Source organism: Miscanthus floridulus, chromosome 10 (genome assembly GCF_019320115.1).
Source record: "Miscanthus floridulus cultivar M001 chromosome 10, ASM1932011v1, whole genome shotgun sequence".
Lineage (NCBI taxonomy): Eukaryota > Viridiplantae > Streptophyta > Magnoliopsida > Poales > Poaceae > Miscanthus > Miscanthus floridulus.
The window spans coordinates 128,835,789-128,862,398 of record NC_089589.1 but is presented as its reverse complement, the minus strand read 5'-3'; the positions used below and the strand labels follow the sequence as shown (position 1 = coordinate 128,862,398).

The window sequence follows — 26,610 nt, the reverse complement described above, 5'->3', positions numbered from 1 at the left end:
ATGGGGCAAATCATTTGCTTGGCCAAGTATGTCTTTTCTGGCAACTCGTTTTTTTCTGGGAGCATTTTCCTTATTATACCTAACAACTGATCGAAGCCTTTATCGCTCAATCCGTTTGTCGATTTAAACTCTAACAACATGATGTCGGCTTCTAGTTTGCTCATTGGACAATCCCTATACAATGGTGTTTTGCCATCTTGTCTCATTTTCTATAGCTTTCTCAGCTGCCTTTCACTAAGACATCCGGTCTCTACATTACGTAGCAGCTGAGAAATGTCATCGTTATCCTCGGTGTCGTCAGCTAGCGTGTTCCTAAACACATTATTAACTGTGGCCATAGGGTCTGTATTGACACTGGGTTCCTCGTCAGCATCGTGGATGGCTACGTCAGGCATGTCTACATCATCATCGTTTTCCTGCAGAACATTCACACCAACCTCACCATGCATAGTCCATATCATATAGTTTGGCATGAACCCCCTAGTAATCAAGTGCGATCGTATAGACTCCATTTGACGAAAGTTCCTATGATTCTTGCAATTTTTGCATGGGCAGAAGACAGGGTTCCCATTCTCAGCATGGGCTTTGGCATCGGTGATAAACTGGCTGACGCCATGCATGTACCGCTTGTCCATTCGGGACAGATGCATCCACTCTCGATCCATCTCTGCACTAATTATTTTTGGAAGTAGCTCGAAAGTACTATTTTTGGAAAACATTATTGTACACTAATTATTGGAAAATTGAAATTGGTAGCCCCGGCCCTATAAATTGAAAATCGTAGTAAAAAACAATTATTGCGCAATAATGAAGAACATCTATTCTACTCTACTTCTAAGAACTAATTATTGCATCACATACTAACAATGATGATCTTGACCACCATGGAATAATTAGCTAGGAATTTAAATGTGTTCATAGACACCAACCGTTTGGATGATGGATTCACCACAATTTGAGCCTTTCACAAATGTCCAATTGGAAAAGTGCTCTCTAGAATGGAGAAAGAACTAGAATGAGAATCAAGCAATGTAGCCATCAAAACGAAGCTAATTAAGCAACAAAATCAAAGGAGTGGATGTTTGTTACTAACCTTAAAGCAAAAAGATCAAGCCATTCTTCAAAATCCAAGCACTAGCTTCATGGTGAAGAGCAGCCGCAATAATGGAGGGAAGGGTCCAAACGCGCGCCTCTGTTCTCGGGATGGAAGAGAGGAGGAAGGAGAGGACGGCTGCAGCCTTTTGTGTTGTAGGCTTATCACCGTCGGTTCTTGGCTAGAACCGACAGTGATAGAGCCCAATCAATGTCAGCTCTTGGCTTAAACCGGTAGTGACGAGTGGCCGCCAAACCACTGTTTGTTCAAGCCACAAATCGGCAGTGATGTGGTCCTTTACTGCCGGTTTTAGCCCAGCCCCAATCATTTTTTTATTTTCAAGCTCATAACCGGCACTGAAGGTACATCACTGTCGGTTCTCACAAATCTGGCAGTGATGATGCTGGCAGTGATGTGTAAATCTGGCGTAGTGATACCTAGAAAGAAGGCGAAGATTATTTCGATACTTATTCACCAGTTGCCCGTTTGACGATTATACGAGTGTTACTTTCCTTGGCTGCATCACATGGTCTTCTCGTTCATCAGATGGACGTTAAGACAACTTTCTTGAATGGAGAGCTTGAGGAAGAGATCTATATGGATCAGCCGGATGGATTTGTAGCAAATGGTCAAGAGGAAAAAGTGTGTAAATTATTGAAATCTTTGTATGGCCTAAAGCAAGCACCTAAGTAGTGGCATGAGAAGTTCGACAGAACTTTGACATCAGCCGGCTTTGCTGTGAACGAAACTGATAAATGTGTTTATTATCGGTATGGTGGGGAGATGGTGTGATCTTTTGCTTATATGTGGATCATATACTAATTTTTGGAAACAATATTAATGTGATCGAGGAAGTGAAAGGATTTTCATTGAGTAACTTTGAAATGAAAGATTTGGGAGAAGCTGATGTTATTCTTAACATAAAGCTATTTAGAGAAGGAAATGGTGGGGTAACTCTTTTGCAATCTCACTATGTGGAAAAGGTGTTGAGTCGCTTTGGGTATAGTGACTACACACCTATTTCAACTCCATATGACCCAAGTGTGCTATTAAGGAAAAATCATAGAATAGCACGAGATCAATTGAGATATTCTTAAATTATTGGCTCACTTATGTATTTAGCTAGTGCAAGGAGACCTGACATCTCATTTGCTGTGAGCAAACTTAGCTGGTTTGTTTCAAATCTAGGAGGTGATCATTGGCGTGCTCTTGAGAGGGTATTGCGCTATCTAAAAGGGACTATGAGCTATGATATTCACTATACTAGGTATCCAAGGGTACTAGAGGGTTATTGTGATGCAAATTGGATATCTGATGCTGATGAGATATGTGTTCTCACTTGGAGGTGGCGCTGTTTCATGGAAGTCTTGCAAGTAGATCATCTTAACGAGATCAACAATGGAAGCAGAACTCACAGCATTAGATACCACAACTGTTGAAGCTGAGTGGCTTCGTGAACTCCTTATGGATTTATCGATGGCTGAAAAACCAATATCTGCTGTTTCCATAAACTATGATAATCAAAGTGAATAGTTCTAGGGATAATATGAAGTCTACAAGGCATGTGAAGAGGCGGTTAAAATCTATCAGAAAACAGAGAAACTCTGTTGTAATAGCATTGGACTATGTCCATACATCTAAGAATATGGCAAATCAGTTCATAAAGGGTCTGTCACGTAATGTGATAGATGGTGCATCGAGGGAGATGGGATTGAGACCCACGTGAAGTCATTTGATAACCTGTCATATGTGATCGGAGATCCTGTGAAGTAGGATGGTGAAACAAGCTAGTGGTTGATTGATGGAGAGATCCTTTGAATTAAGGTCCATATCATTTGAGATGCACATTTCTCCTATGCTGTATGGCAGGATGGTATAAACCTTAATGTGACCCGAGTGGCTTATTTAAGCAGAGATGTCGGCCTACGGGACATCTTAGAAGGAGCACACCTATATGAGTTCGACTGCTAGTGTTAACACTGGATTTTGGTCGATTCTAGAGGATGACAGGTGGACCCGCATGCGGGAAGAAGGGTGTTCGGCAAACAAAACAGGCGGTCGGCTAAATGCTTGTGCGGTCGGTTACTCCAGAAGGCGGTGACTCCATTCAGGAAAACAGAAGATGGCAGGCAAGGCCGATCGGAAAGATGAAAGTTGTAATAATAAAGGAATCTAAAAGTTTAGGGTAAGGAATCGTAAGTTTCCAAGTTTGTTTAAAAGTTCCTTTGTAAATCGTAGTCCTCTAGGACTCGTGTTTTGTCTAGGGTATAAATATTGACCCTCGACCATTGTAATAAGGGTTCACAACCAAATCAATACAACCGGCCCCGTGCCAACTTTCGAGTCCTTTTGTCGTGTCGTCGAGTTCTTCGAGAGGAGTCATCGATCCGTCGACCTCCGTAAGTTCCGACAACCTTGTTATCATGTTTAGTATCATGCGGTGGATTTAGACGTGATGCAAGTAGTCTTGTTTGTTTTCAATGATCGTGCGGCGGATCTTTGCTTGACAATCAAGAAGTCTTTGCTTATGCTTTGTTTATGAGTAAATACCGTGCGGCAGGCGTTTGCTCAATATGCTTAGTGAAAGCAAGATAGTTATCGGCTCTATTAGATATGGCAAATCTAAATAGATTCATTAAGTTATCCAGTGTTGCATGTTTTAAACATTTTATATATTTGTAACATACTTCTGCCCAATCTAGATTGATATTGTTCGGCTCTCTTTTTCTCTTATGGTTTCATTCGTGCTTCAACGATCATTGCTTTTCATATTACCTTTGCAAATAGATAACACGCTCATAATGGCTGAATTATTTTAATCTAGATTGTCACGTGTTGCGGGTTCATGCATGTTAATCACGTTTAAGCTTTAACGAAACCAGGTGTCGTGCGGCAGATGCAGGTTTTAGATTAGTTTAATCGTTTTTTATTTGCACGTTCCTTCCTCATGGACCCCAATTCGGCTGGACTGCCGAGCTTGGTTATGCATTAACTCATAATTAATTTCACTTGTTCAAACATGTCTTCCCATGCACATGCATTCGGCAATTAGGTCTTTACGTGCATTCATCTTACGATTAGCTGAATGGTCTATGAACTTGTTGGCAGACAGCTCTCTATAGCTGTATGTCGTTGTAAGTGGCTTCAGGGCCGTATATGTGGAACTGTCTGGTATTACCCGACATGTTCCAGTTTGACATTTAATTGTTCTATCCCTTGTTAGTTTTCAGGTCAAACTGACTGGCACGCTTCCGGATCACGAAGCACCCGGGAACCCGATTGAAGCCACGCTTTTCGGCTTGCTGTGTGTGAGGCACAGTGCGTCACATTTTGTGTCAACACACTGTTTGGCACGCTCGGTGGGACAACCTGTTAGTTCAAGATGGCGTCTGAGATCAACAATGATCATGTTCTGGATGTGAGCATGACAGAATTGCCAGATAATTACAGGGATTTAGTGCTACAAGCATGTGAGCAATACCAACGAAAGTGCTTGATGTCTTTTTCCAAAAACAAGAGCAATAAAGTGTTTCAAAAGCAGTCAATGCCAAGGGTTCTTCTTCCGCATCAAACTGATTACACTGAAGAGGAGGATGCTCAGAAGATGGCAGCCCTGGTTTATAAAGCTATGGGAGAAACCATGACAAACCATCACACAGCTTTTCTGAATACCTTTCGGCAATCATGATCAGTACTTTTGGTCCAATGGTTGATAAATACTTCGAAGAAAATGTTGGACCACTCAGTGGGCCGACGCTTTTCAATGTTCCAAAGCATCAAGAGAAGCCTGTTGGAAAAGAAGTAGCGTCGCCTTCAAATATAGGTGGATTGACTCACACTGAAAAGCAATCACATCCCACCTATGGCCAGGTGACATTTGGTACCACAGGAGAAGTGCCACCTTCAGCTTATAGAGTTTCTCTAGCATCAAACAGATTGCAGAAGAATATGTATGGAGATGGGTATCAAGAATTTACTGATTACAGTGCTATCAATGCTGTGCCAAATCCAGGGTATAGAAGTGTTTCAGGATTGCCTTCTGGAGTGCAAGTACAAGGAAATCAGGATCCAGGCATTGATGTTTTGATGCACAGGATGGCTGATATGATGCAAAATCAGTTCGGCTTGAAGCCAAAGAATCAATCCTATTCATACAAGTCTCCTTATCCAGAATGGTACAACAGAGTGGCGTTACCTCCAAGGGTGAAGCCTCCAACAGATTTGACCAAGTTTTCTGGTCAAGATGATACTAGTACCATAGAGCACGTCAGTCGGTACTTAATGCAGCTTGGAGAAGCTGCTTCAGATGAAGCTTGGAGGATTCGATATTTTCCTTTGTCTCTTACAGGACCAGCTTTCACATGGTTCACGTCTCTACCAGCTCATTCCATTGGTACGTGGGCAGAACTAGAGCAGAAGTTTCATTCATATTTCTATACGGGTACTAATGAGAAGAAGTTGGTTGATCTCATGAGTCTGAGGATGAGAACAAATGAGACACCATTGGAATATCTTCGCAGATTTAGGGAGACCAAGAATATGTGTTATTCTCTAAATTTACCAAATGATCAACTACCTGGAATAGCTATAGCAGGAATGTTGCCGAATATCAGGGAGAAGTTGTTCGGTTTAGAGTTTGATGATCTTGGCCAACTTGCACAGCGTTTAGCAGCTATGAGTAATCAAGCCCAAGGATTCAGGAGAGATAATCGCTTTTAGTAGAACAATGCCACTAATGAGGTGTATCAAGGTTTTCTAGATGAAGCGACTGAGTATATTGATGAAGATGAGATAGCTGCAGCTGAGTTAAATTGGGCAAAGGAACCCACTCAAGTTAGTCAACGCTGGTTGAAACAACAAAAGGGAACCTATGATTTTGATGTTACTAAGGCAGACAGACTTTTTGCATTGTTGATAAAGGAAGGACGCATCAAGCTGCCAGAAGGACATCCTATGCTACGTCCTGAAGGAGTGAAAGACAAAAAGTATTGTGGCTTCCATAACACTAATTCTCACTCTATCAATGATTGCCGAGTGTTCAGAATACGAATCCAGAAAGCTATCCAAGAGGGACATTTGAGGTTTGATGGCAAGATGAAAATTGATGATCAGCCTTTTCCACAAAATATGATTTTCTTTCTCTGTGAATATGTCTCTGCCAATGATCTCAAAGGTAAAGGCAAGGTGAAGGTGTTGACTTCTGATAGAGCAAAGGAGAGTGGGTGCAGGTTGACCCGGATCGGCAAGTCACCAGTAGAGAGCTGCAGCAACGAGTTCGGTTTTCAGAATAGCCGAACCGATAAAGGTCAAACTTCCAAACCCAGAGTTACATCACGTATTTTGCTAAACAAGTGGCAGGAGAACAAGAGAAGGAATACTGTAAGAAGCAATGGTTTATGGAAGAGTGCCGGAGGTATGAGGAAGAGGTATACCGAAGGGAGCAAGAAGAATACATGATAGAACAGGAGCAGTCTCATTGGGGTTTGTTCATTCTTTAGGCATTGTTGGAATGAAGGCTTGAGGTTGCCTGCAAGAAATAATTGTCTGGAGTGTAGTGCTCAGTACTCCGAGTATAGGCAAATCTCGAGTCAACCGCCGTCCCGTCTATGAAAGACTTGGAACGAAGGTTCCTGAAGATGATCGGTGATTAAAAAGTAGATGATTTTGAGAATCAGCAAAGGAAAAGATTTGCAGGTCAAGGTTGGATTCATGATAGGGTGCATGATGAAGAAGCTGATTCCTATAGATACGAATGGCAAAAAGGACAGTGGTGTCCTCCAGGCCTGAGGAAAGTCAGAAAAGAAGAGTTCAACGGTTGAGGAATAAGGAGTTGGAACAGGAAGTTACCGAAACAAAGCAAATATGGCGTCCTAAGAAGAAGCTTGATGGATCTGGTCCTTCGGCTGATGCTTGCAATGGCTTTCTTTCTCCCATCAGAGTTTATAGCTCCCGAAAGCCAAGATGTCCAAGAAGAGGTGTACTCTGATTTTGATGAAAGTGAATGTCAAGATTTGATGGCTCAGCTTGTATTAACACAGCAAGCTGTTTTTGACAAACCAATCAAGAATCGTCACTTGAGACCACTCTATTTAAAAGGATATGTCAATGGCAAGCCTTTAACCAAGATGTTTTGTTGATGGAGGGGCTGCTATCAATATCATGCCTTATACTACCTTCAGAAAGCTTGGGATGACTAATGAGGAATTGTTGAAAACTGACATGGTGCTTAGGGACTTTGCTGGCAATCCTTCCGATACCCGAGGTGCTATCCATGTCGAGTTGACTATTGGGTCGAAAACTCTGATTACTACCTTTTTGTCATTGATGGCAAGGGGGCATATAGTCTACTCTTGGGCAGAGATTGGATCCATGCTAATTGCTGCATTCCTTCAACTATGCATCAAATTCTCATTCAATGGATTGGAGATGATGTTGAAGTTGTACATGCTGATAATTCGGTAAGTGTTGCTGCCACAGAATCTACACTACTGGGAATATGAGGGCGTTGATTGTTTTCTCTGGAAAAGTGTGGAAAGAAGGTCCTGTAAATGTTTTCAGCGAGGGCCAACAGCCGATCCAAGCAGTCGGCTCTCATAGCAATTTTTAATGGGAAATCCCGTCGATGGCAACAAAGGAAAGTTGGGACGTGGTTTTATGTCGGCTGATAAGTTGGAAGAAATTAATGTTGGTGATGGTTCTAAGCCAAGGCCGATGTATATTAGTGCAAAGTTAGACCCAGATATAAATCAAAGTTGATAGATCTGTTGAAAGAGTTTAAAGATTGTTTTGCTTGGGATTACACGGAAATGCCTGGATTGGATCGTTCCATTGTTGAGCATCGATTACCCATTAAACCTGGATTTCGTCCTTATAAACAACCTCCACGGAAGATATACAAAGAGGAAATATTGGCCGATGTGAAGAAGGAGGTTGAAAGATTAATAGAAGCAAACTTCATTCGGCCATGCAAATATGCAGAGTGGATTTCAAATATAGTACCGGTATACAAGAAAAAATGGAAAAATGAGAGTTTGCATAGATTTTAGAAATCTTAATAAGGCTACTCCCATGGATGGTTACCCAATGCCAGTTGCCGATTTACTGGTAGATGCAGCAGCAGGTTATGAAGTCATTAGTTTTATGGATGGTAATGCTGGCTATAATCAAATTTTTTATGGCAATAGAAGATATTTTGAAAACAGCTTTCAGATGTCCTAGTCATATTGGTTTGTTTGAATGGATAGTCATGACATTTGGGTTAAAGAATGCCGGCGCAACTTATCAAAGAGCTATGAATTATATTTTTCACGAGTTGATCGGCAAGATTATAGAGATCTACATCGATGATGTAGGTGGTCAAGTCTAGAAATTATGAAGGACATTTAGCCGATTTAAGAAAGACTCTGGAGTGCACAAGGAAGCATGGCTTGAAGATGAATCCAAACAAATGTGCCTTGGAGTTTCAGCAGGTGAGTTTTTGGGATTTTTGGTTCATAAAGGAGGAATTGAAGTTGGGAAAAAGAGCATGGAAGCAATAGACAAAGTTGTGCCGCCAACCAATCTCACAGAATTACAGTCATTGTTAGGCAAAATCAACTTTGTAAAAAGATTCATATCCAATCTATCAGAGAGAGTTTTAACCCTTTTCCTCCTTTATTAAAGCTCAGAGAAGGATCAAAAATTTGTATGGGGTAACATACAACAAAAGGCTTTTGATGAGATCAAGCAATATATGAAGGCACCACCTGTGCTGGTACCTCCACAACTTGACAAGCCTTTTAAGTTGTATGTGGCGGCCGATAGCCTAACGATAGGATCGGCCCTTATGCAAGAGTTTGAAGGAAAAGAAAGAGTCATAGCTTATCTTAGCCGAAAGCTGCTAGACCCGGAAACAAGGTATTCGGCTACAGAAAAACTTTGCTTATGTGTGTATTACTCATGTACCAAATCTCGGCACTATTTGTTGAATTCCGAATGCGTGGTAGTTTCTAGTTTTGATGTAATCAAACATATGCTATCAATGCCGATTTTGAATGGAAGAATTGGCAAATGGATTTTAGCATTGTCAGAATTTAATTTAAGGTATGAATCGGCAAAGGCGGTAAAGGGTCAAATTTTTGCCGATTTTATTACCCAACATCGGGATCTTTCTGTTGAGGCGATAAGCATTGTGCCTTGGGCCTTGTTCTTCGATGGATCATCTTGTAACAAAGGTGGTGGTGCTGGTATTCTCTTGATTTCCCCACAAGGAAAAACTTTTGAGTACGCGGTTCCTATTGACTTTCATGTTACTAATAATCAGGCAGAGTATGAAGCATTGCTTAGAGGGCTTCAGCTTCTTATAGAAGTAAAGGCCGTTGCTATTGAAATCTTTGGGGATTCTGAGTTGGTGATTAATCAACTGAATGGTCAGTATGAATGCAAGAACAATGTGTTAAGAGAATATTATGAGGAGTGTAGAGAACTTTTGAAGAATTTTCTGGTGGTGACCTTGCATCATATCCCTAGAGAGTACAATGAAGAAGCAAATAAGTTAGCTCAAGCTGCTTCTGGATATCGAGACAGTCGGGAAGTTTTTGCTATAGAAGAAGGTGTTTTAAATACTGATCAAGTAGATGGTGATTGGAGATACGAAATTACCAATTATCTGAAAGATCCATCTCAAAAGGTTTCCCAAAAACTCAGGTACAAAGCTCTCAAATTTGTGTTTCTTGATGATCAGTTATATTACAAGTCCATTGATGGGGTATTGCTCAAATGTTTAAGTCAAGAAGAGGCCAAGAAGTGATGTATGAGGTTCACGAAGGATTATGTGGTGCACATCAGTCAGCTTATCGGATGAAGTGGATAATTAGGAGAACTGGTTATTTTTGGCCAACTATGTTGGAAGATTGTTTCGAATATTACAAAGGGTGTCACAATTGTCAAAAATTCAGCAATATTCAAAAAGTTCCAGCATCTGCTATGAATCCTATAATCAAGCCTTGGCCGTTCAGAGGATGGGGTATAGATTTAATTGGTCAGATCTAATCCTCCTTCTAGTAAGGGACACAAATTTGTACTCTTGGCCACGGATTATTTCACCAAGTGGGTTGAAGCTATCCCTTTGAAGAAGGTAACATCAGAGAATATGATCAGTTTTGTTAAGGAACATATAGTTCACAGATTCGGGATTCCTCAGACTATAACAACTGATCAAGGAACTCAGTTTACTTCTTCAGAATTCCGTGACTTTGCCAAAGTATGGGGATTAAGTTGTATAATTCTTCTCCTTATTATGCACAAGCTAATGGTCAGACAGAAGCATCAAATAAGATTATGATTAAAATCATCCAGAAGAAGATTGATGAAAAACCAAGGAGATGGCACTTGGTTCTTAGTGAAGCATTGTGGACTTACCGAATGGCTTGTCATGGGTCCACTCAAACGTCTCCCTATGAACTGGTTTATGGGCATCATGCTGTGTTACCATGGGAATTACGGTCAGGATCAAGGCGAGTTGTGTTACAGAAAGAATTGGTGGAAGAAGATTATAAGAATCTAATGATGGATGAATTGGAAGATCTACATTTGATTCGTCTCAAGGCATTAGAAATATTGAGAAAAATAAAATACGCGTTGCCAAGTATTATAACAAAAGGGTTAGGCTGAAGCAATTCGCAGAAGGAGACTTGGTTTGGAAAACTATATTGCCAGTTGGAACAAAGGATAGAGCGTTCGGCAAATGGTCTCCAAATTGGGAAGGTCCTTTCCGAATAGTAGAATGTGTACCTGGCAATGCATACATATTGAAAACTTTATTTGGAGAGGAGTTTACCAGAGCTATCAATGGAAGATTTCTTAAGAGATATTACCCCAGTGTTGAAGTTGGTTTATGAATGTAGATCAGAAAAGCCGATGAAGGGAAAATCGCCTTTAGCCTAAAAATAAATAAGACTGAGAATAGCCGATATTGTTCATATCGCCTTTAGCACAAAATAGCCGATGCAGTTTGCATCGCCTCTAGCACAAGAATGTTTATGCAAGACTGGGGTGTTTTCAGCATTTTTTATGACAGTCGCAGGCAGAATTTTACCGAAAAGAATCAAAGAAATAAGTATTCTTCCAAAAGACGAGATTATTCATAGAAGTCCATCCTAATACAAACTACTCCTCAAATAACTTGTTGAGGACGGACTGGGGGTTTGTGGATTCGGCAAGGGTGGTGGCATGATCATCGTAGGCCTCCAGACGCTCGTCTATGTCGTCAATCTCGTCCGGGCGTCCTCCAGCGAAGCCGACTGGCCGGAAGGAGTAGTCCTCGTTGGTTCGGGAGGTCATTGCCGCCAGCCCGAGAGAAGCGCCAAGGTGCACACCTTGGATGACGGCCTGATCAATGCGGCCGTCCGCAGCATCAAGGCGTGCCTCGGATGTCTCCCCTTGGGCATTCACCTTGTCGGCGATCTTGTTCGCCGCCGCCTTCAGGCGGTCATTCTCCGCAGAAAGAGCTGGGCAGAAAAGAAAAAAAATGGATCAGCAAGCAAGGGAAGCCAGAATGATAAAACCAAATGAGAATATCAAACCGGTGATGGCGTCGCAGAGTTGCTTCCGCTGGTCCTCCCATTCGGCTTGATCGATGCCGAATTTCTTGGAGACGTCGCCTAGCTCCTCCCGGGCTTCGTCCCTCTCCTGGCGAAACTTGAGCGCCTCCTCGTGAGAGTATGGATGATGTGCATCTGCTGGTTCCGCCGGGCCCCAAGGATTGGAATGGTAGGAGCTTGAAGAGCTGGAAGATCCAGAAGAGCCGGATGATGGAGTTCCCCCGGTTGAGCTGCTGTCGCCGGAGGAAGGAGATATATTGGCTGGAGCTGATGACCCTTATCCTGGTGAATGAGGAAGGAAAAATCGAAACTAAGAGATGAACAAGGAAATTGCAAGGGGGCAAAAAGCCGAATCGTACCCACGACGCCGGCAGCGCGATGCTCTGCTTCCTTCAGCCTCTCCGTCGGCAGGACGCTTGCCACGGTTGCCACTGTTCGTCATTTGCTTTGGTGGAGGTTAGGGTTTTCTTCTGGAATGAATCGAACGAAGGAAGTGGAGGAGACGGATGTGAGAACGCTAAAGCGAAGATAGCGATGAAGGCTAACGGAAGGGTCTATTTATAAGCCGAAGCGAAGGATCGTGGCGAATTCCACGGGGTTGTGGGGCAAGAATGCCGAACGGTGGAGTAGGGTTTTTCCCTTTCAGCTGGGCCGCTACTGGGCTGGGCCAGGCATGGGTTAAATTGGACGTCGCTCGACTATCTCCCTGATTTGTTGGAGCCAACATTGTTCGGCTATACCCTCACAATATTTAAATTGGATTCATTCTGCTATCGGAAGAATGGAGACAATCGGCTACATTCTAATTGAGTAATTTAAGGGGAAAAGGCCGATTGCTTTTTCAAACAAATAAAAATATGTAAACACAAAGTTGATTGGTTAAAGGACAGAGGGTATCACACTTAAGTTTATTACAAACCCAATGTCTACTTGTTCAGAAGATGATTGATTGCCTCTATAGCCTCAGTCCTGATTCGGCTAACATTATCCAGCACTTTTTGATCTTCATCTTCAGAACTCTGGATGCTGGATAACTTGTTTTTGATTTGCTGGTCTTCTTTGATGGTCGAAGTTATCTTTAGTGAAGCTGCTTCTATATTCTTCGGCAAATTAGCTATATGGGCCCTGTGAGACTGAATTTTGGCATTCAGTTCGGCTAGTTGAGCTTCTAGTCTGGTTTTTTTCATCCTCCATGGCTTTCAGTTCAGGCTCCAAGGTTGTCAAGGAATTTCTTGTAGTCTGGATATGAGAGTGAAGATCTTTAATCTCCAGCTTTTTCAAAGATCTATCCTTCTGCAGAGCAGCCCTCGAAGATATGTTCTTGGTTGCCCTTCTCACCATAGCAAAGTGGTCATCAAGATGGGCTGCAGATTCTAGGGGAGTCTTGAGAGCAGAGGGGATGTCTTGATCAATGAGTTCAAGGAGGTCTTTTATCTGGTCTGCATCCTGAACCAGACTAATGGTATCCTTATTCAGCAGAATGATCACCTCTTTTAGCCGAGCCTGATTTTCCAGCGATAAGGTTTGATGAGAAGTGATCTCTTCACCTTTCTCAATGATGTAGTCCTCAATAGAGAAGGAGTAACTGGTGGTCGGTTTAGTGATGTTCTTCTAAAGAAAAGAGAAGAAAGAAGGTGTTAGCCGATTGGGTAATTTTGCTAAAATATAGTGTAAGATAAGGTATTACCTGCTGAGCTGATTGATCATCAGGATGGGTTATACCCTGGCTTGCTGGAGAACTTGGCTGAAGGTTCAGAAGGGACGGGTTTGGAGCTTGATCAGGAGAATTTTCCCTTGCCAGTTCATCTAAGATTTCATCTATTCTCAATAAAGTAAATGATAATGAGCATAAGAGATAGATGTTATTAAAAAGAAAAAGGGGAAAGGAGAAAAAGAGAATTGGTTGAACAATGTTACCTATAGTCTCATCAGATTTATGAGCCTTTGAACCTTCAGCTTCATGAGTCTCTGAAGTTTCGCTATCATGGATTTCTTCATCTTCAGTAGAAACTTCAGGGGTTGGTTCTACAGGCGCTGAGGTATTGCCCAGTGTGGGAATTTCGACTTGTGGCTGCAATGGAAGTAATGAATTTAGAGGTGGTCAGGTTTACTGCTAAGTGAGGTTGTTAACCTGATAAGAAAATAAAAAGATTCATGCCTTAGGAGATAATCTGGCTTTCTTGGTCCTTGGTTTCTTGGGTAAGAGAAAACTTTCAGGTGTTTTCCTTTTGCTTTTTCCTCTTGAAGATGCAGCAGCTGAAGTAGCAGGAGTTTTCATGAGTGCCTTTAAAGGTGCTGAATCCAAAGTTACAGGAGTTTTCATGAATTCCTTAGTTTGGAGCATCAAACCCCAGAGTAGGCTTGGGACCAGCCGAATAGTACTGGATTGCTTTGGCTGGGGGAGTAAACTCAAGATCCTGTGCATAACCAGATTTTAAAATAAGGAGTGGATTCAGGAGCAAGAAATGATGAGCATAATGAAATTACCTCACTATCAGAAGCAAAGTCAGGTTGCAAGTTTTTGCATAAAGAATGAACTGACATATTGAAGATATGAGCATGCCATTCTTGCCACCAAGAGACGAAGAAGGGATGAGCAACATCTATTAGCCCAAATGGAGATGGTTCATATGTTGGCAATTCCTATCCTAATTCAAAGATTTTCTTGGCTTCCATTCTTTCTGTTATTGCTTCTCTTGACTTTATGATTGTTGAGAAGAGGAATCTTGGAGGCAGTTGGCCACATCCTAATTGTCTGGCCACCATATTTGGGTAATAGAATTCATAGGTGGATTGAACTAACCTCCCATGATGAAAATCGGCTGGCAGAGTGCAAGGTTTGATAAAGGAGTTGAAAATCTCCATGGATTCTTGACCTGAACAACCAATTTCATAGCTAAACTTGCAGGGCAAAGTCAAATTTTCATTTTCTCTGTAAGGAAACCAGAGCACATTGCCGAATCCTTTGAAAAACAGCTTGAAGAAATGACCGATGTCTATGTCAATGCTTATAGACGATGCTGCTTCCCCATAAGTCTGACAAGCCTTAACCTTTGCTGTACTACCTTCAGCATAGTTAACTGAAGGAGAACTTAGATTGAAGAGGCTCACAGAGGTTATCTGATGCATATATAGCTGAAGCCACATTTGAATTAGCCACCAGGGACCATTCACACAAGAAATTTCTCCACCTTGGCGCATCTGAAGAGTAATCTGATGCATCATATGATAAACAGACCCTAAGAGATATTTGCCTAGTGGGATCTGAGTGCCTGTAGCTAAGTCTTCAGCCATTACCATGTGATTCAGGGTTGGTTCATTGGATTTTCCACATAAGATGAATCTGCATAGCCACATATTCATGAAGGCTTTCAACTCTTTGTCAGAGACGGTGCCAGATGCATTCATGTAGTTCTGGATATGTTTGACCCATCCACATCCAGAGCTGACGGCTCTTTGATTACTTTTGCTTTTGTACTTATAGGGATATACTGGCAATGACACATTCAAGCCAGTCATCATGAACACGTCGGCTAGAGTGATGGTCATCATACCATGACCAAAGATGAAGGCATTAATAGTGTCAGACCAAAAATGGGAAGCTGCTATTAAAAGGGAATCATTTCTGGGTGTTTCTGCTAAGGATAATTCCAGACAATGACTGATGTCTTGACTTTCCCAGTGGCTGCTGCTTTTCTCCAGCATTCTCCTGTACCAATTCCGCCATCCGGTGATTGGGGGAAATGGCCAATTCTTGAACGTGTTTGGCCATCGGTTTGGCGAGGTGATCCCAGATTTGAAAGGAATTCTTTGGGTTTCCTTCTCGATAATTTCAGAAGGGTCAGGATTTCCCATTGGGCCGAGGAAATAGGAGTCGAGGTTGGCAGCATAGGGGATCAAAATCTGGTTCTTGTATTCCTTTAGAAGGTGATTGAAATCAAAGAGGAATAAATCAAAAGAGGAGCGGGAGGATCAAATGAAAGTTGCCGAATATAAGTAAAGTTTACCTCTGGGATTTCATCCTGGGTCGCCATTGAAGATTCGAAGTGGGTCCGAGGTTGCGCTGAAAGCTTGAATTTTTTGGGCAGCGGCTGCGGTATTGAACGGTGCTGACCTAGGAGGAAGAAAGAGCTTGTGGTCAATTTCAGAATAAAACAACTTTTATCCCGAAATTGAGGGGGCATGTGTTAACACTGGATTTTGGTCGATTCTGGAGGATGACAGGTGGACCCGCATGCGGGAAGAAGGGTGTTCGGCAAACAAAACAGGCGGTCGGCTAAATGCTTGTGCGGTCGGTTACTCCAGAAGGCGGTGACTCCATTCGGGAAAACAGAAGATGGCAGGCAAGGCCGATCGGAAAGATGAAAGTTGTAATAATAAAGGAATCTAAAAGTTTAGGGTAAGGAATCGTAAGTTTCCAAGTTTGTTTAAAAGTTCCTTTGTAAATCGTAGTCCTCTAGGACTCGTGTTTTGTCTAGGGTATAAATATTGACCCCCGACCATTGTAATAAGGGTTCACAACCAAATCAATACAACCGGCCCCGTGCCAACTTTCAAGTCCTTTTGTCGTGTCGTCGAGTTCTTCGAGAGGAGTAATCGATCCGTCGACCTCCGTAAGTTCCGACAACCTTGTTATCATGTTTAGTATCATGCGGTGGATTTAGACGTGATGCAAGTAGTCTTGTTTGTTTTCAATGATCGTGCGGCGGATCTTTGCTTGACAATCAAGAAGTCTTTGCTTATGCTTTGTTTATGAGTAAATACCATGCGGCAGGCGTTTGCTCAATATGCTTAGTGAAAGCAAGATAGTTATCGGCTCTATTAGATATGGCAAATCTAAATAGATTCATTAAGTTATCCAGTGTTGCATGTTTTAAACATTTTATATATTTGTAACATACTTCTGCCCAATCTAGATTGATATTGTTCGGCTCTCTTTTTCTCTTATGGTTTCATTCGTGCTTCAACGATCGTTGCTTTTCATATTACCTTTGCAAATAGATAACACGCTCATAATGGCTGAATTATTTTAATCTAGATTGTCACGTGTTGCGGGTTCATGCATGTTAATCACGTTTAAGCTTTAACGAAACCAGGTGTCGTGCGGCAGATGCAGGTTTTAGATTAGTTTAATCGTTTTTTATTTGCACGTTCCTTCCTCATGGACCCTAATTCGGCTGGACTGCCGAGCTTGGTTATGCATTAACTCATAATTAATTTCACTTGTTCAAACATGTCTTCCCATGCACATGCATTCGGCAATTAGGTCTTTACGTGCATTCATCTTACGATTAGCTGAATGGTCTATGAACTTGTTGGCAGACAGCTCTCTATAGCTGTATGTCGTTGTAAGTGGCTTCAGGGCCGTATATGTGGAACTGTCTGGTATTACCCGACATGTTCCAGTTTGACATTTAATTGTTCTATCCCTTGTTAGTTTTCAGGTCAAACTGACTGGCACGCTTCCGGATCACGAAGCACCCGGGAACCCGATTGAAGCCACGCTTTTCGGCTTGCTGTGTGTGAGGCACAGTGCGTCACATTTTGTGTCAACAGCTAGTCACAGTCTATGAGAGGTGAGTAATCTCTAGATACTCATGAAAGGCCCATGTGTTTGACTTATAGGCTCCAACCAGAGGGGATGCTTTAGGCAGCCTGGTATCAGTAAAGGACTTACGTGAAACTTATTTCGCATAAAACTGTCAATTCAAGGCATAGTCCATTGTTCAGTTGTGAAGAAGCGTAACCTCTGTTCAAGGTGGATGTTCAACTTAACAGTTTCCACCAAAACACCGGTATATTAAACAATAGCGAAGTTGAGGGCATTTCTTCTATGCTTTAAAATTTGGTGGGGATTGTTGGATTTAATTGGAATTAACCAATTACATTTAGCAATTAAATCAAAAGAAATTTCAAGGCTAGGATTAATGCTAGGTGAAACTCATCACGTGTTAATAGCCATTAGGGGACGTTTCAAGGAGACTTAGTGGTTGATTAGTGACTTACTAGTAATGGATAATTGATTTGTCAGTTACTAGTAACTAATATGGTCTTCATGCCATCATCAACGGGGTTGATTAGTGGGTTACTAGTAACAGACAATTTATTTGTCAGTTACTGGTAACTTACATTGTGTTCATGACTATTTATCAATCACTACATCTGTCTCTTCGTGTCCCTGAAGGCTACATAAGGCAGGGCTCTCCTCTTGTTCGTGTGCGCATGATACACAACCACGTCTCACCAATTCACTGTTGAGTTGCTCCCTGCCATCCCCATCTCAATTCCCACACGCACGGGAATAGGGAGAGTAGGCCTCCAAAACCGGCGCCGTTCGTGAGTTCATCTGCTCAGGTGAAGACCGGCAATCAGGTTTTTGGGAAGCGACTATGCGACTGCTCGATCGTACAACAACCTCATCTTCTTCCCGGCGTTCATGGCGGCAGTGGGAGATCGGCACTGCAACATCTCTGCACTGCATAGAGCGGGGCGCTTACTCCAACAGGAGCCATGCCGACTAGCACAACCGGCTCTGGTGCCGCGGGGTATGTTGTAGTTCATCCCCTATTTTCAGCGATTAAAATCATGATAATTAGTATCGTCTACATGTTCTTGACAATTAGGTCACACGTGCACATGTCTGATGTCACCTACATTTTGATAATATTTTTCTGGATTAAACTGTTACTGAAATTGCCTAAATTTCTAACAAATATATATCCAAAGCGATGTTTTGTACACTTGGATATGCACTTTTTAGTTATCCACAACAGGTCCAAACCATCCTCCAGCATGGGCTAGAATCTTACAGGAGACATATGTACAAAGTTCATGCACGTAATCAAAATTATTACTTATCTATTTTCTTTGTCTATTTTTTCATCTTCTAAAGCCATAACCATACATGTTTACTCTATACTTTCTACTTGTTATGATAGACTTATTTATTACCCATGTTTGTCTCTGTGAATAACACATTTGCGCATGTGTTGGCAAACACAGTTTTTTTTGGTAGAAGTAGGTGTTAGATCCTCTTAGCTTCATTGCATTGTCTCTCCGGTGGGTAATCAACATACGTCATGGTCATGTTGTTAGTGTTTGGGTTATTCACTGGTGGTTCTCTCAATCTTCATTCTTGAGCTCCAATTTACAATAATCGAGTTCTCGGTCGGGGTTGTTGTTTTGGCTTTTCCTTCATAACTAGGTTGAAACATGACTCAATGTAAGGTTTTTCAATATCTGTTTTACCATGCTAATATTTGAGCTCTTATAGAAAGAACTCATCGAGCAGCTACTTACCACATCGAAAACGCAGTCAGGATCAGCGAGGAAACAGCTCATCTGGCCTTTGCCATAGTACAAGATATTGGGATCCATCACCCTGATTTCATTTTCAAAGATCTCTCATGAAATCAAGGAGTGATCATCAAATATGAGGTAGGCACGTGCATCAGATGAACTAATTTGGTGACTAACCTATTCCCTTGTATCCAACCTGGGAAGGGGTCCTTGAGGGTGCTCTCAACGATACTTGGCCTGATCGTTACCACCGGTATCTCTCCTCGCAAGGTGTTGATGAACATCTCCCCCATGGCCTTGGTGAACACATAAGTATCATGCCAGCCATGGAGTTTTGCCCTAGCATGCAGCAACAGAACAGCAGTTCAAACAAACTAATCAATCCTATCTCATTTGGCCAAATATAGCTGTAATTACAAGCTTGGTGCATTCTCTTTATATGTACCTATGTATTCCTAAATCTTTCATTTCTTTATAAAATGAGGAAGAATTCTTGAATTGCCTTCTAAAGTCAAAGGCCAGCTTGATCTCTGGCCTCAATATCCAGCACGGCGTTCTTATGTACTGAAAAATCTGATGAAGAGCCTATCCTACTTGCTATTGTTTCTCCCAAGTACAACGGTTCCTCCAGCACTACACCTCGCCTTTGACCATTCAAATACGCTGTTTGGCAACAAACACAGCATGTAGATATATCATATATAGAGCCTAGTGTGCTGTGTGCTTTATATTTCGATCAGAATGACACCCATAATTACCTGTTGACAAATGCAAGAACAGCTTTAGCCTTTTGAACCTATGCGCGAAACTTATCATCCGAAGCGGTCCCAAGGTGTTCGTGTCAATTGCAATATCGTACCTGTGATCAGTATTGCACCAACTCAGTAGTTATATGTTAGGGGTTGGCAAACCTTCAATCTTTTCTTTCGGCCTATATATGTACATGTGTATAGCATTACGAACCTCTCATCGAAAGTAGTATTTGCTGCCATGTTCACAATAATAGCCACTTCTTCTGTGATCTCCTTGGCAAGCTCTGTGGCAATTCCTACAAAGGACTCCCTCACATTGCCGACGACAGGAATCAGCTTACTCGTAACAAAGCTCTGATAGTCTTTCCCATGGATTTCTTGCAAGCATTTGAACAGTTCTGTGTCTACCACCTGCACGTGGACCATGTAGAGTTTTTCAAATTTAGCACTTTGGATAAATATTGCTAGATAAAACGCTAATTGCCCATATTATGATATATAGTTTACATAACCCCTTAAATTTGCATCTAAATTACCACTTATTTCATTATAAAAAACTGAAATATCCCCTCAAATCTACATCTAAATCATCAACATCTTCTATCGCAGAAAATGTTTAAATAACCATAAAACATATATACTTATACACTACCCACTTCTATTAATATTAATATATTAAATTTTGACTAAAATAAATATACATGTTGTACCTTCATAAAATTCATGTACACTTGCATGCATATATGTTAATGTTTCAACAATCATCAAATATGTTACTTTAGATATATTTACACATTGTAACAAAAAATGTATGACATATTTGTATTGATTGATATTGTCACATATTTCTTCACAAGAAAATTCAAATATCTTATAGAAGTGGGGGAGGTTAGTGCAGGCGCGGCCACATGTGGCTATATCTTCTTGGCCTTTGAGATTATTTGAAGCAAACCATCATTATACGTCTTCAATATTAATATCCTATTGTGGTTAGCACCAGTACCCATCCTAGATCTTAGTCTAACCTCTACCACCGATCTTATATATGGATCATGATGCAAATTTTAAATGATTGTATATGCCATTGTAGTACTTATAAGTTATAAGTGTGCAGGTTATGTTTTCAAATCCTTATTTTTAATTAGTACAAAAGGATAGAATAAGCAAAAGTTTCCAATTTGATTGGAGGAAAAAAAAAAAAACTGTAGCAAACTAGCAATTAGTAAGATAAACTTTGAAAAATTAAAATTTAGATTCACAACATCATAATATATAAGCCGCAATAAGAGCCACCATAATTGAAGTTAAGGTTATAGCTAAATGCATGTTGAATATACACAAACAGGTTATGCAAAGAAAAAACCTTTGGATGTGAGCGAAAACATACATATCGGCATCTGATAAATTTATTACGATGGTGTCAGATTATCTTTTATGCCTATTATATGATAGAAAAAAGTAAAATTTAATACAAATATTTTTAATAGTGAAAGGTATTTAACAATAATTCATACTTAGGGTGTGTTTGGCTGGGTCCGGGGGAGCTTGAGCGGTTTTCAAGGCGACACAAATTGTGCCTTCTCCAAAATGACACTGAAAAATGGCTCCTTCTGCAGAACATTTGGTAGGTTTCCTTTGGAGGAGCCGGAATCAGAGCCATGGAGGTGCCCTATCAAACAAGCTCTTATTTGTTCTAAAATTCTATCCCGTGCAAGAGCACGGGTTGATGAACTAGTATTGTTAATTTGTCAGCAACAAGACATGTGGTCTAGTAGAATGCAACAAAAACAGCACAAATAACTCTTTTTGCAACCTCTTGAGAGCCGCTTGTGTGTCCTTGGCTTTCACCATTACATATATCTTACCTATGTCAGGATTCGTCCTTAAAGTCTTCTCCATAAGAACTGACGAAAAAAACAAGACGGCCAATGTTGTTGGAACCAAGACGAACGTACGTTGAGAAACAAAACCATTATTCCCTCTCACCTTTCGGCTTTCGCTACGAACCCAGTTCCACCTATAATGAGAATGTTCTTTCCCGTATAGAACTCTGCGACCCCAATCCCGCTGCCGGCGGCGGCGTTATCCGTCACTGACGACGCCGCACGAGCTCCTGAATTGCCAACAGCTCGGGCACCGCCGCCATGGATTGACGACGGCCACCGCCACCCACCTACGACGGATTTGCACGACGCACTACCATTTGAACAGCACGGCCGGGGATATGATGTTCGCAACTGGATTCCGCAAAGTAGCCAGCAGAGGTAAGATGCTGGCAAGGTGCAACAGAAGACAAGCTTGCCATGTGAAAATGGAGGACACATAACAGATTAAGAGAGAAGTACGTCTCGCCTGAAACTTATAGCTGCAGTATGACAAGAGATTGAATCTGCTGCAGAATGTAGTTGAACTGATACGAACCGTGATCCGACTTTTAATTAAAATATTGTGCCAGTGTAGTTGCATCATGTAGTTGCCTGCACCCAATTCTAATTTCGTGGGCGACCGCTCATTTCCAAACGAGCGAACGTCCTCCACCACGCCGCGCGCGTGTCGCGTTCGCGTCTCCCCTTGAGCTTGCGCGCGTGAACCACCATGCCAGTCCGTGTCTGTGCACAGGGTTCGATCGGCCGGCTCGTAGCCAGTCAGCAGTACAGGCACGCCGCACGCGAACACAAAATGATACCCCAAGCCACGTGCGTCCCTCCTCTATTTATTTTCTTCTTTTATTTTTTTGACGCAGTAACCTATCTGTTTTACAAGATGGTATATGTATTCATATACTATTTGTAGACGTCTAACATGATTCAATTCCAATCCAGCGTACGACCACTCATTATTTTACTTTTAACTAAGTAGTTTGTTTTTATTTTTGTTATTTACCTTTTAAATTTCCTACGTTTCATGAGATATATGTGATGTTCAGGTAGTAGAACAATTTTCTCCCGAGAATTGCTGCATCAAAGTTTTAGATGAAAAATCGCTCTATTTAGGGGGTGTTTGGGACTGCTCCACAAACTCCACCGTGGAGCAGCTCCACAAAAAACTGGAGTTTGTGGAGTACCTCTTTAGGTGCTCTCACAACTCCACCCTTTTTCCTGGAGCAGAGTGCGTGGAGCTGAAACCGTTTGGCTAAAAAACGTGGAGCGGAGCTGAAAAACGTGGAGCGGAGCAGTCCCAAACACGCCCTTACTACCAAAATGATGGAATTCTCCTAGTGCTTTTAAGTAGTAATAAAACACTACCACTAGTCATATCACATGGAAATATCACTAGCAGACATTTAGTAGGAAAAATTTATACTAAATTTTGAATGCCAAAACACTAGAACTCCACCTCACTAGGAGAACTTTAATATTCTAGTTGTGATTCTAAAGCTATGTTTCTCTCACTACTACACAAACTTTACTGGAGGCGGACGTTTTCGGTTTTCCGCGGCGGGCAAAGCCGTCCGCCACGGCCTAGAGGCCACGGTAAATCGTGGCTTAACCGCGGCGGGCGGCTTTGCCCGCCGCGGTTAATCTATTTACCGCGGCGGGCGGTGTAACGTGCCCGCCGCGGTAAATATACTTTTACCACGGCGGGCACGTTAGGATGCCCGCTGCGGTTAATCATTTAAAAAAAACAAAAAAAAATAGGAGCCCGCCGGCGAGCCCGTTCTCGAGCCCACTGGCGACGGATCCGGGCTTCCCACGGCCGCCACCACCTCGCCAGTCGCTCGCAGGGGACCACGCCGACGCCTCCTCGCGGATCCCCGTGCCTCCTCGCGGATCCCGCCACGTCGACGCGTCCTCGCCTGCCGTGGTGGAGGTCCCAGCATCGTGGCCGTGGTGGAGATCCACCGCCGGATCCGGTCGCTCCACCGCCAGATCCACGGAGGAGGAGGGTGCAGCCGCCAGATCCGTGGGGGAGGAGGTCGCCGCCGCCGGATCCGTGGAGGAAGAGGTCGCCGTCGCCGGATCTGGAGAGAGGAAGAGGGAGGAGTGAGGGAGATGGAGAGGAAGAGGGAGAGAGGGAGATGAACTCACTAGATTTGAAACCCTAGCCCCGCGCCGTCGTCGTTCATAGAGGATCCGTGGGGGAGGAGGAGGAACCCTAGCGCACGGGGAAGAGCCACTCGGGGAAGAGGAGGCAGCAAGCGCACGTGCTGGGGGCACCGGAGGGGAGGGAGGAGCACACGGCAGCATCACGGACGAGGCACCGCCGAGCTGACGGAGCACCGGGGGAGGTCGTGCGCGGAGTAGGGACGGACGGCGCAGGGGAGGGCGGCCAAGGCCGCGCACCGAGCGGACGAGCGGAGCCAGACGCCGGGTGGGGCTAGGGGCGCAGCAGGTCGCGGTCGGAAGCCGGGGCTCGCACGGAGGCCGGGCGAGGCAGCCCCGGACGCTGCGGGCTTGAGCAGGAGAGGGGCGCCGATGCGGCCTGGGAAAGCGACGGGAGCGAGAGGGGCGCCGATGCGGCTTGGGAAAGCGACGGGAGCGAGAGGGGCCGAGCTGGGAGAGAAGTCATTTTCCCTTTTTTTTAAGGAAACCGTCGGGCGCCAGATCTGGGCTGAATCCGGTCGTCGTCCACATTTTAGGTGGAGGGCATTTTAGGACGCCCGCCACGGTAAATCGATTTACCGTGGCGGACGTCTTAAGATGTCCGCCGCGGAAAATAGGGTATTTTCTGTGGCGGACATCTTAAGACGTCCACCACGGTAAATCGATTTACCGTGGCGGACGCGTTAAGATGTCCGCTGCGGTAAATGGGGATTTACCGCAGCGGGCAAATAAGGTTGCCCGCTGCAGTAAATCATTTACCACAGCGGGCGTCTCAGTGGCCGGTCGGACACCGAATTACCGTGGCGGGCAAAAACAGTGCCCGCCACGGATGCCAATTATGCAACGCTGCGCAAGTTCATTTCTGTAGTAGTGTCTTGCAGTATACCTAGAGCTTTATTTATTACTCCTAGCTGGTATATTTCTCTAGCAGTATAACGTTACATTTTAAAGCTAGTATATTTCTGTTTTTTTAGAGAAAAACTAGTATACTTCTCTAAAGTACATAGTTTTTTGGACTTTGCTAACGCCCGGACATCCAGCGCGCGTGACGCGTCTGGACGCCTGCGCCTACTGCCCGCCCTTTAGGTTTTGTCCCATCGATCAATTCGGCAGTAGCTGGTCTCTCCGACTCCCGTTGTTGTTTGCAGGGCTCTTTCGCTCAACCACTCGTATGCATGGTTGCATGCAGCTCCTGCCTGCCCACCCGCATGCTGCTGTTGCGCCTGGCTGCGCGCTGTTGCCGCACCTGCCCGTGTGTTGCTGCTGTTGTTGCAGTTGTGCGCTGCTGCTGCTATGGTACGCATGCGCCTGCTGTCGTGTCCGCTTCGCTTCCTGCGCGCGCGGGGACCGCTGTGCCCATGGGGACCACCTCTGCCTGCACCCACTTCCCGCGCCTACTCATGGAACACTTGCAACATACGTCTGAAACAGATGAAACATTTAGAACATACTCTTGCAACATATGTGTATGACCACTGTAACATATGCAACATCCAGATAAAACACTTGTAACATAAATTTAAAACAGCTGAAACATTTGAAACATACACTTGCAATATACTTGTATAGCCAGTGGAACATATAAAACATCCAAATAAAAACACTTGCAACATACATTTAAAAATAACTGAAACATACACATGCAACATACGTAACATCTAGATAAAATACTTATAACATACGTTTGAAACAGCTAAAACATTTAAAACATAAACTTGCAACATATGTGTATAGCAATTGCAACATATGCAGCATCTAGATCAACTTTTGCAACATATATCTGAAACATTTGACATACTTATATGTGGCTCTAACATATCAACGCCTATACAAATATTTTATATGTGGCTCTAACATATTAGGGCCCATACAAAAATGGTTGCTATTTATGTTGACCATGCTAAGTTGACTCGCAATATGATCAAGCTCACGTATATTTGTGGTCTATAATTATTTTTGGACCAAAGGCATTTTTGTGCACATGCATACAAGTATAGACGACTGCCATACGTTGCTCTAGCTGGTCATTTAGCGCAGCTCTCCATTCATGTCGATTATGTTCTGATCTGGTATACATGCTTGTCACGTATTCACGCTCTGATGAGGCTGCCATACATACGCGTATATGCACATATTTGTGTTACGTTGGCAAGTTGCGTCCATGGATTAAAATATAACCGGCCCACTTTTTTTTATTAAAAAACGCCGCGAGTGGGGCGCGGGGCGGGCCGCGCGGAGCTCTCTGTCCGAACCCGCTTGTTTCGGTAAAAAAAAACGGGGGCTTGCGGCGTCCAATCATTTCCGTAGTTTTTTTTAGCAATGCTAGAGTAATATTTTTTTAACAGTTATCTTGGGCATTGGGCACTGGGCGCCCACCCTAGTCAATAATGGTATAGCTTAGTTTCTCTGGGCTTTAAGATGATATGGGCTGGGCCAATTCTGTTCCAGCTAGGCCACATGGAGTTGGGGTAGCACGCTGCTGTGGAGTGGAAGCTTGTCACACGAATCATGTCCAACCCACACAGACGTTGGGCCCAATCATTTCCAGCCTGAAGCTTAGCCCAACAGGCCTTTCAATCGTGCTATGCGTCTGGTCCATGAAGAAGCATCCATCCAGTCTCCCGGAGTGCAGGCTCCATGCACGTGCACCTGCAGGCTGAAGACTACACATGCACGCAAAGTGAACTTTATGCACGCATATTCCAATCGGGCGCTAAAACTGAATTTTGAGCAGTTCACGCTTCAAGTACTTCAGAGTCGACCCTTCCATGTCCAAGTTACAGCAGGTCGCCGCTGCAGGATGCAACATCATTATTTTTGCAGGACGCAAATATGTTGAGCCT

At 43.1% G+C, this 26,610-nt stretch overlaps 1 pseudogene; it reads right to left on the bottom strand.

Moving 5' to 3' along the window:
• Nucleotides 1-209: 209 nt before the first annotated feature.
• Nucleotides 210-22,048, bottom strand: LOC136489595 (fatty acyl-CoA reductase 2, chloroplastic-like; annotated as a pseudogene).
• Nucleotides 22,049-26,610: the final 4,562 nt, after the last annotated feature.